The sequence below is a fragment of the Lactuca saligna genome, chromosome 5, assembly GCF_052625555.1.
Source record: "Lactuca saligna cultivar CGN05327 chromosome 5, ASM5262555v1, whole genome shotgun sequence".
Lineage (NCBI taxonomy): Eukaryota > Viridiplantae > Streptophyta > Magnoliopsida > Asterales > Asteraceae > Lactuca > Lactuca saligna.
This window is the reverse complement of record NC_136421.1, coordinates 144,708,056-144,723,811: the sequence shown is the minus strand read 5'-3', so window position 1 is coordinate 144,723,811 and position 15,756 is coordinate 144,708,056.

Here is a 15,756-nt window from a genome sequence, read left to right as displayed (position 1 = left end):
ATAATCATCATGTAAGTGGGAGCATGATTATTATCACAAGTATTGCAAGTTAGCAATATTAATTATAGAAAACAAGAGTTATACTTTGAAAAGATGTAAGAGTTGAAAGGTTGTTTTTCTATAATTAAGGGAGAGAATATTGTACTTCGTTTCATAATCTAAAGCTTAGATTGAGAAATTTTAATAAATTTAGTCAAAAGATACATAGTGAATTCTTAAATTTCGATTATGATTATGGCGTCCCTTTTCATAGATCGAATTGTAATAAAATATTATGGTAGAAGATTGATAGAGTATCGTATCTTTATGTAAGACATTATGCATCGCGTCCCTATATGCTTCGGGTATAGGACCGATTGCAAATGCTATAATATTTGATCATTCTAAATTTTTCCAAATGTCTAGCGCATTTGTAACATCCCGAGTCCAGGAGTGCAAGTTCGGGGTATAAAGTGTAAATTTGAAGGGCAACTCGGCGAGTCCATGCGAGGACTCGGCGAGTAGGGTCGCGACTCAGGTCACGTGTTAAGTGGCCAACTCGGCGAGTCCAAGGCTGGACTCGACGAGTAGGTGCTGTGTGAAGAAAACCCTAAATTTAGGGGATGAACCCTATATAAAGGACATTACACCCTCTCCCCATCCTCCTTACCTTCCCTTGAAGTGTAGAAACCCTAGATACGCATTTGTGAAGGTTTTGAGTGCATTTGAGCCTTGGAGAAGGAAGTTGGAAGAAGATCTTGGAGAGTTAGGAGGCTTGGAGCAAGGGGCTTTGCTTAGATTCGGATTCCTTGCTGTTGGGGGCTTCATTTTGAGGTAATATCTCGTTCTTGGGCTGTGTTCTTCTAGATTCATCATTTTGGGGTTGTGTGGGAAGCTTAGATTGTGGTATCTTGAGTTTGAAAGATAGATATGAGGTTGCTACCTCAGATCTGAAGTGGAGAAGGGTTAGAGTGCATTAAAGTCCCTATTATTGAGTGATTGGTGAAGCTATCTTGTCCCAAACCCTAGCCCTAGAGTGTAAATGCCTAGATCTCTTTGGATTCACGTAAAGTTTGCCACTTTACGTGATGGATGGGTTGTATAAGGGTAGATCTATGTTTTGGATCATCTTCATGGCCTGGAAAACTTCTGCATGGGTTAAGATCTAGAGGCACTTGGCGAGTCACAAAGGTGTACTCGGCGAGTTGCTTGAAGATGGACTAGAACTCGGCGAGTTGGAAGAACAACTCGGCGAGTAGGTTGAAGATGGCCTTGGACTCGGCGAGTCTGGTCATCAGGTCCAAACTTCTTCTGGTGATGCCATGAATCAGTGAGTCAAGGGAGGACTTGGTGAGTGAGTGCGAGGGGACTCAGAGTTGTGAGACTCGGCAAGTCTAGGGGTGACTCGGCGAGTTGAGTTGCGGATTGGGGAAGTTCTGAGCATGGGGACTCGACGAGTCATTAGGTTGACTCAGCGAGTAGAGTCAGTCAGGAGGATGAGTTTGACTTTGACTTTGACCAAGGGTTGACCAGTTGACTTCCAGGGGAATTTTGGTAATTGTTGGCTTTTGTTTTGAGTTCAGTGTTGGTGTTAGCCAGTTTTGGAGATCGTGTCAGTGGTCGGATCATCTCGGTCTTATCTTTCCAATCAGTAGTTGCAAGGTGAGTTATCCTCACTATATCAACAGGGTCTAAGGCACCAAGGTCGGCCCTTTATCGGATTGTAATCTCGGTATTGTTGTTATGTTGCTGTTTTACTATGTTTGCATCCTGGTAGTGAGGATGGTATTTGTTAGAGACCTGGTTAAGGTTGGTATCCTGGTATATAGGGAGATGCTATGCTAGTGACCGGTTAGGTCGGTATCCTGCTTAGAGTATGTTGTGTTACATGATCTGCTAGATCGGTTTGATTTAATGTGAATTGCTATATGATTGTATGTTTATGTGCACATGGTTGTTTGACTGGGGTTGGGTTGAGGCGGGACCTGCTTTGTGCTGTAGGCCAACATACCCAGGGCGGACCGGTTATTCCAAAGGCCCAGCGAGCGGTCCGGATAGGCTGTAGGCCCCACGAGGGCGGACCAGACGTGTCGAGGCTCGGAGAGTGGACCAGGCCGACTTAAGGCCCAATGCGGGCGGACCAATCATACTGTAGACTCAGAGAGTGGACCAGGTGGGTTGAAGGCCCGGTGCAGGCGGACCAACCACACTGCAGACTCGACGGACATGACTAGACTCGGAGGGTGGACCAGATAGATTGAAGGCCCGACACGGCGGACCAGTCACACAGTAGACCCGATATGCATGGCTGTTCTGTGATTCGATATGATATAGCATGTTATGTGTGTGGTATATGTGGTTGGTATTTTGGGGGTATCTCACTAAGCTTTCGGGCTTACAGTTGTGATTTAATGTTTTTCAGGTTCTACAGGAGACCGTGGCAAGGCAAAGGCGTGATCGTACCGCTCCTCGTGTTTATGTTTTATGATATGGACATGGAAATACTCTGATAATAAATGTATTGAAAACCTTTTTGTAATAACTTAATGAATTGGGATGTTTTTGAAAAGTTTAAATTTTGTTGAAATTTTTGGTCGTTACAAGTTGGAATCAGAGCCATGGTTTGAGCGAATTGGAGGAACATTCGTTTTAATCCAGTCTCAAATCAGGGAGAGTTTTTAAAAGAGAATTTTAAATGGTTTTCAAATTAAGTAAAAGGAGGACGCAGAGGTACGATCAGCCGGAGCCAGTAAGTAACCTCAAAATACCATGCATGATAATTGTTTTCGAGCTTTGATAGAACATCATTCTAGTACTAGGCTAGGGATCTTTAGGATTTCATGATAATGTTGCCTGTTTTATGTTGCCTACTAGCCTAGGTTTTCCTTCTGTATGAGATTTTCAGTGTTCCTCTAGGAGTGAGGATTGAGTGCTTGCTATGTATATTTGTCACTAGGGTGTTGTGGTAGTACTTCATACAAATATGGGTAGGTGTGGAAGGTAGTATGGGCCCGTACTACTGAAAGCACAGGACCCATACGCGTATCAGGGAAACCATGACCTCTAGGGTTGGGTTGGGAGTTGGTTCCCGGGTTAGTGGGAAGTATCTGAGATTTTGTGATGTTTTTCAGTATGGTGGTCACGAGGCATGCTGGGAGTGGATCCGGGTCGGGATCAGGAGCAGGAGAGAGAGGTCATGGCGGGTCTGTACCGCCCAGGGTTGTTGGTCAGATGAGCACAAGCGAGTTGGATGCTAGGATTCGTGAGATCCTGCATGATGAGGTTGCTGCGTTGTTCCGAGCCGAGCTGCCAGAACTGTTTGGGTGGATCAAGACCGCCATGGTGGAGTATTTTGATGAGCGTTATGCAGCTCGCACAGAGACGGCTGCTGTGGTGGCTACAGCGACTGTAGCAGTGGCAGGGGGAGGAGCTGGTAGAGGTTTCCAGTATTGGGACTTCGATAATACGAAGCCCCCTACCTTTGATGGAGTTCAGGACCCGATTGTTGCTATGAGATGGTTGTCAGACATGGAAGGGTTTTTCTTCACATGTTCATGCCCTTCTGATCAGAGGGTGAGGTGTGCTCTGAACCTGTTGAGGCTTGGGGTGAAGGGTTGGTGGAGATTGACCACGGGGTCATATTCGGATGCTCAGAGGGCTGCGGTTTCATAGGATCAGTTCCGAGAGATGTTTAGCACTCGTTATGTTCCATGGGTTGAGAGGGAGAGATTGGCTCAGGAATTCTTCGAGCTGAAGAAGGATTTGGAGTCGGTGACAGAGATCACCAGGATGTTCACTGAGAGGGCGATGTTTTGCCCCGAGTTCGCTTCGGAGCAGGCTCAGATGTCCTGATATCTGAGTATGATCAAGAGGGATATCAGACAGTTCGTGTCTACGCAGAGGTGTGAGACCTTGTTAGAGTTATAGGAGGCCGCCAGGCGGCGTGAGTTGGAGATTGAGTTGCAGTTGCAAGAGCAGAGGCAGGCTCCGGTGCAGTTGCAGCCGGCGCCGAAACGGTCTAAGACCGTCGATTCTAGATTGGGAGATCAGAGCAGCCACACTTGTGGGAAGTGTGGGAAGGGTCACACCGGAGTTTTTCGGTCCGGTGGTGCATGCCGCAAGTGCAGAAGGGAGGGGCACTATGTGAGGGATTGTCGGCAGGCGGTCCCGAGTCGGGATTCGAGGATCTGTTATCATTGTCATCAGGTTGGGCACTTGAGAGTCAACTGTCCACAGCTTGCTGCGGGATCGGTGCAGGCTCCAACACCGGCCACATTGAGGATCACGGGTGGAGGTCAGGGTGGAGCGGAGCCCCCAAGGGCTCAGGGTCGTGCTTTTCAGCTTACAGCGGAGGAGGTCAGGGCAGTGCCGGATGCAGCGGCGGGTATGTTCTTCTTGATGTCTTATTATTTTATGATTATTGTGGAAGTATTGTTTATCTGCTAGTCTCGTTGCATGGTTTTCGGTATTGTATTCTTTGATTTTGAGGGTTATGGCATGTTTATGGGCTTAGTGTTAGAAATTTCGTTGGTTATCATTCATGAGGGTTGTTCGTGGGAATCGGGTGTTGGTCTGGATATCGGGTAGCATCCGCAGTCTGAGGAGTGGTTAGCTGAGGATCGAGTTTCTTTTAAGTCAGGGATGATCAATGTTGATGTGTGATTTGTGAAGGTTGCTCGTGTTAGTGGGAATCGGTTTGTGTGTAAGTGTTTGTGTCGGGAAGGTTTGTTGAGGAAGGTCGGCAATGGCGACCAGTGGTTGATAGTCAGTGCTCTAAGTGGGGGGAGAATTAGAGAATTCACCGGAGGATCGATGAGTATGAAAGGTTGTTTAGCTGCATGGGATTCAGTAGTGTCTCGGTCAGCCAAGGGCATAGGCTGGTATGAGTAAATGGCAGGCGTGCGGGGCGGGATACAGACCATTAACGATTGATTGTGGAAGGCCTAGGATTGGGCCGGGACTAATTATATGGGATGGAGGTAGAGTTCGGAACCCTAGAGGGCAAGAACAGTATGCATGAGAGGAGTTTCCCGAAGGAGTAACTCGGAATGTTGATTGCTAGTTGAGCGGTCCGGATAAACTGAAGGCCAGTAGGCGTACCAGTTAGGCCGAAGGCCCGGAGAACGGTCCAGCTAGACTGAAGTCCCTGGAGGGCGGTCCAGGTCTGCTGAAGGTTATGAGAGTGGTCCAGTTGGTTGAAGGCCGGGTAAGGCGGTCCAGTCATGCTGAAGACTCTGCATGTGTTGTTAGATCGGTGCAAGGAAATGGATGAGTATGTTGCGATATGTTAACGTTAAAAGGTCTGGCCTCAGATATTGATCACGATTAGTGGAGGTAGTGCATGGACTTGAGAATCTTCGCGAGGGGATTCAGAGTATGTATGGTGAATGGGATGGCGGTTATGCCATAAGGAAATGGTGTAGTATTGGGTGAGCACCATGGCACTTGTGATAGTGTCAAGGTAGCCAAGTGGATCTCCTTGGTAAGGAATAAGGAAAGGAATGTAGCTCCGAGGGGGAGTGTAAGTTCACGAAAGTAAAAACAGTTGTGTTGAGTTATGATTGGAGGGTTTCAATTAAGGTTATTGCGCAGTATGTGCGATGGTGATATGGAATCACATCCGGTTGGGATGTCTGCAGAGGTCGCGGAACGAAATTCCGAGGGTGTAAAGTCAAGAGGCTCATAAGGGATGCAGAGATAGAGTCTTGGATTCCCAGATCGATTTTTTTTTGTTAAGAAATTGTGTATGCAGTGGTAATTCATCCTGGGGGATGTTTGGAGGTGTTGTTAGTATATCGGGTTTTCCAACCCGAGGATGCTAGAGTCAATTCAACACGGGTATGAGATTGCGGAGAGGGACTCATGAGAGTTGCTATGAGATTAAGGGATGTATCATCCTGTCAGCATAGAGTGGGTAAAGTTGAATTCAGAACGGGATTCTGGTGGTTCAGGGATTATCTCTAGCTCGTATGAGTCAAGTGAGTGTTGTGACTTGGATCGAGCGAAGTATCAGGGAGTGGTACTCAGTTGTTAGGTGTGATTATCAAATAATGAGGACGGTGGCCGGCTTGAAGTAGTGGTAAAGACACCACAAGAGAGAAAGTTGGGTTCGGGTTCGATGGCAGTGTTTTGAGGAATCTGGTCTGGTTAAGGCCAGGAGGTGCATTACGGAAGTAGTTCTGGATTTGTGTTGCCGCAGGCTTCGAGGACGAAGCCTAATGTAAGTGGGGGAGAATTGTAACATCCTGAGTCCAGGAGTGCAAGTTTGGGGTACAAACTGTAAATTTGAAGGGCAACTCGGCGAGTCCATGGGAAGACTCGGCGAGTAGGGTCGCGACTCAGGACGCGTGTTAAGTGGCCAACTCGGCGAGTCCAAGGCTGGACTCGGCGAGTAGGCGATGTGTGAGGAAAACCCTAAATTTGGAGGATGAGCCCTATATAAAGGACATTACACCCTCTTCCCAGCCTCCTTACCTTCCCTTGAAGTCCAGAAACCCTAGATACGCGTTTGTGAAGGTTTTGAGTGCATTTGAGCCTTGGAGAAGGAAGTTGGAAGAAGATCTTGGAGAGTTAGGAGGCTTGGAGCAAGGGGATTTGCTTGGATTCGGATTCCTTGTTGTTGGGGGCTTCATTTTGAGGTAATATCTTGTTCTTGGGTTGTGTTCTTCTAGATTCATCATTTTGGGGTCGTGTGGGAAGCTTAGATTGTGATATCTTGAGTTTGAAGGATAGATATGAGGTTGCTACCTCAGATCTGAAGTGGAGAAGGGTTAGAGTGCATTAAAGTCTCTATTATTGAGTGATTGGTGAAGTTATCTTGTCCCAAACCCTAGCCCTAGAGTGTAAATGCCTAGATCTCTTTGGATTCACGTAAAGTTTGCCACTTTACGTGATGGATGGGTTGTATAAGGGTAGATCTATGTTTTGGATCATCTGGATGGCCTAGAAAACTTCTGCATGGGTTAAGATCTAGAGGCACTCGGCGAGTTGCTTGAAGATGGACTAGAACTCGGCGAGTTGGAAGAACAACTCGGCGAGTAGGTTGAAGATGGCCTTGGACTCGGCGAGTCTGGTTATGAGGTCCAAACTTCTTTTGGTGAAGCCATGAATCAGTGAGTCAAGGGAGGACTTGGTGAGTGAGTGCGAGGGGACTCAGAGTTGTGAGACTCGGCGAGTCTAGGGGTGACTCGGCGAGTTGAGTCGCGGATTGGGGAAGTTCTGAGCATGGGGACTCGACGAGTCATTAGGTTGACTCGGCGAGTAGAGTCAGTCAGGAGGATGAGTTTGACTTTGACTTTAACCAAGGGTTAACCAGTTGACTTCCAGGGGAATTTTGGTAATTGTTGGCTTTTGTTTTGAGTTCAGTGTTGGTGTTAGCCAGTGGTGGAGATCGTGTCAGTGGTCGGAGCATCTCGGTCTTATCTTTCCAGTCAGTAGTTGCAAGGTGAGTTATCCTCACTATATCAACAGGGTTTAAGGCACCAAGGCCGTCCCTTTATCGAATTGTAATCCGGGTATTGTTGTTATGTTGTTGTTTTACTATGTTTGCATCCTGGTAGTGAGGATGGTATTCGTTAGAGACCTGGTTAAGGTTGGTATCCTGGTATATAGGGAGATGCTATGCTAGTGACCGGTTAGGTCGGTATCCTGCTTAGAGTATGTTGTGTTACGTTATCTGCTAGATCGGTTTGATTTAATGTGAATTGCTATATGATTGTATGTTTATGTGCACATGGTTGTTTGACTAGGGTTGGGTTGAGGCAGGACCTGCTTTGTGCTGTAGGCCAACATACCCAGGGCGGACCAGTTATTCCGAAGGCCCAACGAGCAGTCCGGATAGGCTGTAGGCCCCACGAGGGCGGACCAGATGTGCCGAGGCTCGAAGATTGGACCAGGCCGACTGAAGGCCCGATGCGGGCGGACCAGTCATACTATAGACTCAGAGAGTGGACCAGGTGGGTTGAAGGCCCAGTGCGGGCAGACCAACCACACTGCAGAGTCAAGGGACATAACTGGACTCGGAGGATTGACTTGGTGGACTGAAGGCCCGACACGGTGGTCCAGTCACACAATAGACCCGATATGCATGGCTGTTCTGTGATTCGATATGATATAGCATGTTATGTGTGTGGTATATGTGTTTGGTATTTTGGGGGTATCTCACTAAGCTTTCGGGATTACAGTTGTGGTTTAATGTTTTTCAGGTTCTTCAGGAGACCGTGGCAAGGCAAAGGCGTGATCGTACCGCTCCTTGTGTTTATGTTTTATGATATGGACCTGGAAATACTCTGATAATAAATGTATTGAAAACCTTTTTGTAATAACTTAATGAATTGGGATGTTTTTGAAAAGTTTAAATTTTGTTGAAATTTTTGGTTGTTACAGCATTAAGAGGGAAAGGGGACTAGAACTGGTTTTGATTGAAATAATTAATCAACTATCAAAGGACGATCCAAAGTTCGCTGAGGATTAGTTGCTTGTGAGTAGTTGGAAGTAGGGTATTGAATGGACCATATCGGCATTATTATGAATAGATAATATTCTATTAAGAATGAGTTGTCACATGGTAAATATGGAAATGTTTCCATAATTGGGAATTGGAAATTAAGAATTTATGAAGATTAGAAAATTTTATGCAAAAGGATGTTCAAAGGAATGTACTTTGAGACATCACATTTATAGAATTGTTCTACCTTGTGATTTCATTGGCTGAGTCTTTGTGATTTTGTGCCGTAACTTCACAAGAGGATAATTGCATAAAATATTAGAATTCGACATATTCTATAAGTGGCAAGAACTTGATGTTCTTGTATTTATGATAAGCATTGGGAGTTGTGAAATGAGTATGATTGAAAATGTGATCTATTTCACAAAGTATAGACCATAGGAAACCAAAGTGTGCATGCTTGGAGCATGAGACAATTCTGCTTATGATTTGAGTTATAAAGTTGATTATCTGAAACATTAAACAATGGATAATGAGTAATCAATATGGTGATAAATAAAAGGTGTTTTATTTATACTCAAAGGTTTGGGACCACATAGGATTAGTATTATTCTTGTGTTTCACTTTGAATGTTTTGACTTCCAAAATAATTAATTATTTCAGAATAATCGAATTATTCGAAACGGTCCACAGTCAGTCATACGTTGGAAGTAAGTATGAATGAAGACTGACTTGAATTGGTTGTAGATTGTCTAAAAGCGTATTAGACATAGAAAAGGTTTGCTGCAACGTTCATGAGTGCTTATGAATATGATTTTGAGCATTGGATTAAACCCACGCTCACTTGGATTGCTTCATGAATTTTATCACGAGCTATTGGTGAGACAATAATATCTTGTATTCTTGAAACCGAGATGTGTAAGTTGTATCTTGCGAATCGGTTACACATTGATAATATGTAAACGCACCAATAACTTGGTGTTATAAAACTTATCGTTGTGTGTGATTTGGTGAGTAAGTGCAAGCAAGCATTGAGTCGAAGTTTATCCGTTCCTTTTACCCAAAGTAGGATAAAAGCGATATCTGTGGGCCCCTCGATGATTTAGTGATGACAAACGTAAATGCTCGGTCGGGCTAGGGCTAATTTGATTTGTTCAATTAGTCAGTTATCGTAAATCGTAAATCGGGAAACAACATATAGATTGTGAGAATGATTTCAATCCATGTCTTGTGTCTATACGATATCTAGAATGGAGGAATATATGATCCCTTATCTGAAGGACAGGTTACTGATAAGATCAGAGTTTGACAGCATCTTTGAGAGCTACAATTGCTAATCGAGTTGTACTTACATTAGTGGTTACTAGACTTATCCAAGTGGGAGACTGTTGAATTAGTGTCTAAGTTCGTAACCATATTTGGTAAGTACTTGACTCGATTGTGCATGGTCCTTTTGGGTTGCCTTCACCAAAGCAACTTGACTGGGGAAATAACAGAGATAAAGGTTATTATGATTTATTAATATGTTATTAAGAATAATATATTAAAGGGTAAATCATATTTGTTTAATTAATATTGGTCAATAATTAATTAGGAATTAATTTTGTGATCAAGTGTAATTAATTAAACTAGAGGGGCTGAATTGTAATTATGTGATAGTTACAAAGTAGGGTAAGGATTATCCTACATATGGGTTGGACTAAATCTAAAGGATATGGATCCTTGAAATCGTCCAAAGATAAGGGCATTCAAGGCTTATCTTATTGTTATTTGGTGGGCAAGCAACTAGATAAGGATAAGGACTGGAACCCTAATCTCCACACCTATATAAACACCCCTTTTCCATAAGAATTCGTCAATGCTTCTAAAAGGGTTCTTAGGGCCAATTTCTACCTCCCTCTTCTCTCTCTCTCTCTCTCTCTATATATATATATATATATATATATATATATATATATATATATCTTCTCCAATCGCTTGTGGTGTTTGTGAGCCATTAGAGGCACTACACTTGTGGTGCTTGCTTTCAAGACTTAGGGTTTGAAGATTTAAGTTGTTATTGCAATATAAGAACAAGAGGTATGTAATCTAGCCTTCTTAGTGAATTTCGAAAATAATAAGCCATATTAGGGTTTCTTTATGTGTTCATAATGTTGCATATCTAATAGTGAAGACATAGATCCAAATCTAGGGTTGCATGCAGATATAGGATTGTTTGTATCAAACCCATCAACTTTATGGAACCATTTCTTGTCTCAAAAAGTCCCAAGTTGGTGCATGATATGATTTGGACGAGATTAATTGACCTTTTAGACCCTTCAGGAGGTTGTAAGTGATAAAAATGATGTCCCAATAGCTAAATGTGTCTTATGCATGGATTCGGAAGGTCTTAATGGATTAAGACCATGTATTAAGAACTTTTTGGATGTCCAAAGTGTTAAAGTTTGAGACTTTATGATTCTTAGGCATATTTGGTCAATGGATTTGAAGTTTGGGCTTAAGTGCTTAAGCCATTAAGCACTTATTAAAATTTTGGTAAAACACGCCTACGCCCGACGTAGTTTCTGTACGCCCAATGTACTGAGGCAACCACCCCGATGGTGGTCAACACAAAACGGAAGTACGCCCAGCGTACCAGAGGAGTACGCCCTGCGTACACCCTCTGTTGGACTTTTGACGAATTGGGCTGTGGAGTTGGGATGCCTTTGGACTAGTTGGACTTGGGCCTTACTGGACTCTCTGAATAATTAAGTTTGGGCCAGTTTGATAATGGATCTTAGATTAATGCCCAAATAGGAAGTTAGGTCCAATTGGGAAAATTGAGCCATTAATGGGTCTTAGATATATGGACTTTTAAGATCATGAATTTAGTATGTGGGCCTTTGCCCAATAAAGAGAAAAGACAAAATGGATTATGTGGGCCCTTAATCAAGATTGATATCCCTCGTATTGACTTAGTGTTTATTATTTGGATAGTTCAGGATTTTCGGTGAGAGAGGGATTGGAGACTTTCAGTTCATTTCAGCACTACTTGCGAGGTGAATTGTCCTCACTATACTAACAAGGTCAAATGCACCAATGCCGACCCTTTATGGATTTGTATCCGGGTTATTACATGATATGCTTATTGATTTACATCCTGGTAGTTAGGATGGTGATATGCTTAGTGACCTAGTTAGGTCGGTATCCTGGTATGTAGGATGATGCTATGTTAGTGACTGGTTAGGTCTTTATCCTAGTTATAAGATGTTGCTATGATTAGTGGTTTGTTAGATCGTTTTGACTATTATTTATGATAGCATATGATAGTTATGTGCACATGTTTGTTTGATTGGGGGTTGGGTTGAGGCGGTCCTGCTTTGTGCTAAAGACTAACATACCTAGGGCGGTCTGGATAACCCGAAGGCCCTGTAAAGGGATATAGTCAGGCTGAAGGCCCGACGAGCGGTTTGGATAGGCTGTAGGCCCTACGAGGCAGTCCAAACATCCCGAAGGCTCGGAGAGCGGTCTAGATAGGTTTAAGGCATGCGAGGCAGTCCGGTCAGGCAGAAGGCTCATTATGCATGTTGTTTGCTTATATTTTATTGATATGTTTTACGATGTTGGTATTTTGGGGGTAACTCACTAAGTCTTCAAGCTTACATTTATCGATTATTGTTTCAGGTACCTCTGATGATCGCGGGAAGATGAAGGCGTGATCGTACAACTCCTCATATTTCATGATTTTTATGATTGGTTCTGGGATACTCTCACATTATACTATTTTGGAAACATGTTTTGTAATAATCATTGGTTTTGAAAATGTTTTAAAACGTTTGTAGCTACTCAGTGGTGTGATACCTTGCTAGAGTTATAGGAAGCCACTAGGCGGCGTGAGTTGGAGATTGAGCTATAGTTGAGGGAGCAGCGGCAGGCCCCGACACAGTCACAGTCGGCGCTGAAGCGTTCTACGACCACTGATTCCATGTCAGGGGGACAGCAGGGCCGTACTTGTGGAAAGTGCAAGAAAGGTCATTCGGGGGTTTGTAGATTGAGCAGTGTGTGCCGCAAATGCGGCAAGGAGGGGCAATTCGCGAAGGAGTGCCACTAGGCAGCCCTGATTTAGGACATGGGGATCTGCTACCACTATCATTAGGTTGGTCACGTGAAGACCAACTGCTCCCAGGTAACACTTGTTCCAGGTATTACTTAAATGCTCTAAATTTTAAGGTTTTATGCATGGACTCGGCAAGTTGGGAGTCCAACTCGTCGAGTAGAGATATTTTATGAACGCGAGATCGGCACCTACTCAACGAGTCGAAAGTCCAACTCGACAAGTAGGAGCTGTAAAGAGAAACCCTAATTTTTAGTGTTTGCACCATATTTAAAGAACATAACCTGCCCCTTTTGGCCTCCCTTGGCACCTTTCGACCCAGAGAAAATAGTTTTCAACCGTGAACCCCTCTTGAGTGAGAGAAATAACCTTTGTGAGCAATTTTGGAGTATTTGTGAAGGGTTTTGTATGACATCCCCAAAATCTCAGCCAGAAAAGAGCGGTTTCATTTATGCTTTTAAAATAATTTCAGAGTAAATCCTTTTGATTTAAAAGAGTTGCGGAATTTGTTCCCAAAACAAAATATGATAGAATAATATTACCAAAGCATTTCATAAAGAAATTTATTTTCATTATATAATCAAAACTCGGGATGTCATGTTCCGATACAAACCAAAAAGCATAAACGAAATATTACAAGCCATACAATAGTTATATACATATACAGGCTTATAAACAAAATTACTTGATGATTCATCCATCTTATGCCCTCGTGCCACTACCTGTAATACAAATAAACTGAGTGGGCCAGGCTCGGGAGCCTGGTGAGCATATAGGTTTTCAACCCATAATAAATAATTATATTTAATTCAACAATCAACAATAACCCGATTAATCATTCCCGTTATCCTTACTTTATGTCCCTAAAACAACAACTATCACAAGGGACCTAATCTAGGATTTTCAATGGGACGGACATTACTGCAAAGGGGTTTCCTTAACAGTAGATGTCCTAAAGGCAACCTTGAGGGGGATAGAGTACACCGGTGAACACATCGTTCACAACACCTACAGGTTATGAACCTGCTAGCGTTCCACAGGACTATCTAGAAAGTGTCTGTGGTCGTCATCCATACCCCGCTAGATGACTAGATTAACAACAACATCATCGAGTCCTCTCATCATTTTATTTCATCACACATCCACTATCTACCCATGTTCTGCCCAACATCTTTGTAGATATATATATATATATATATATATATATATATATATATATATACACACACACACACACACAACATAACATATTTATAAACATTCAATCAATACTCATTTCAAATAACACATAACATATAAACACACAACACGTATTTTACAGAGAATACTTCGTATTTATGTGTTAGAAGAAAGTAACTACACACTCGTTTGATCAGAAGATGATCGGGTAGCACTACGACTCTAAGGGTAGTATTTCTTCGGTGAAACTGGAAGATCTTCACACACTGGGCTTCTCATAGGCAGAGCTTCGGCTCAAAACTCTTTTCTTCTTAGTATCTCCAGGGCTCGCTTCGGGTCTCGGGATGATATCGGGGCTTCGGGGATATAATTTGCACGTAGATCGATGAAATAAGGGTGAGAGAGAAGATATTTGGCAACCACAAACGACTGCCCTTTGTAATCTATTTATAGGGTGAAGTCTGCCCCGAACGCAGGGCGTTCCGTTCGAATGCGGTGTGTAGGAGAGGGGTTCCGATCCTATCCCTTATTAGTTGAGTCAGCATCGACGTGGCCACTCTGGAGCCAAGTATTGAACGTGGGGCGTTCCCTCTTTGGGATGTGTGCCTCGAACTTCAGAAAATCACAACTTTCGCATACGATCTCCATTTTTGACGTTCTTTATATCCACACGTAAGTGAGATTCTGCTTTACCACTTTCATTTAGACTCTGATGGCTAATTTTGACTTTATCTTTATTATATTATTTTTAATAGGCCGCGACAGGAAAACTCCGTTAGAAATTCATAACTTCTTCATCCGACGTCCGTTTTAGTCAGTATTTTTACCGTTGCACTACTATCGACGAGATCTTCGATTCTCGTTTAGATTATTTTGGCTAGAAATCACTTGATCTCAAATCCGAACATCGGGTTGCATAGTGCTAAGTTGAAACTTAGAAAAATCATAACTTCCTCATAAGAAGTCATATGTAGACGTTCTTTTTATGTATGCTATCGGTTTAACGTATTCTACGACTTTCATTTAGATTACTAAGGCTAGATATCACTCTATCGTAAATTCACTATTTACGTCGTGCTGTGCCATACGGGTTGTGACATCCCCGAAATCACGGTCAGAAAAGACCGATTTCATTTATGCTTTTTATAATAATTTCAGAGTAAATCCTTTTTATTTAAAAGTGTTGCGAAATTTGTTCCCAAAACAAAACATGATAAAATAATATTTATCAAAGCATTTCATCAAGAGATGCATTTTCATTATATAATCAAAACTCGGGATGTCATGTTCCGATACAGACCATGAAGCATAAACGATAACATTACAAGTCATTCAACAGATATATACATATACAGACTTGTAAACAAAACAACTCGATGATTCATCCATCTTACGCCCTTGCGCCACTTCCTGTAATACAAATAAACTGAGTGGGTCAGGCTTGGGAGTCTGGTGAGCATATAGGGTTTTCAACCCACAATAAATATATTATATTTAATTTCACCAACCAATCACTATCCCGATTACCCATTCCCGTTATCCTCACTTTACATCCCTAAAACAACATCTATCTCAAGGGACCTAATCTAGGATTTCATCAGGACGAACATTACTGCTAAGGGGTTTCCTCAACAATAGATATCCTAAAGGCAACCATGAGGGGGATAGAGTACACCGGTGAACACATCGTTCACAACACCTACAGGTTATGAACCTGCTAGCGTTCCACGAGACTATCTAGAAGGAGTCTGTGGTCATTATCCATACTCCGCTGAATAACTAGGTCAACAACAACAACATCGAGGCCTCTCATTTGTTTATTACACACCAACTATCTACCCATGTTCTACCCAACATATTAGTAGATAAAAATATACATTTTTATACATAGTTTAAAACCTGTATAGCACTTTCATTCAATATATATTCCACATAACAGATGAGGCACACCCACATAACACGTATTTCATAGATAATAAATCAGATCTATGAGATAGAAGAGAATGTATATACACTCACATATATAACAACAAAATTATACACATAACACGTATTTCGT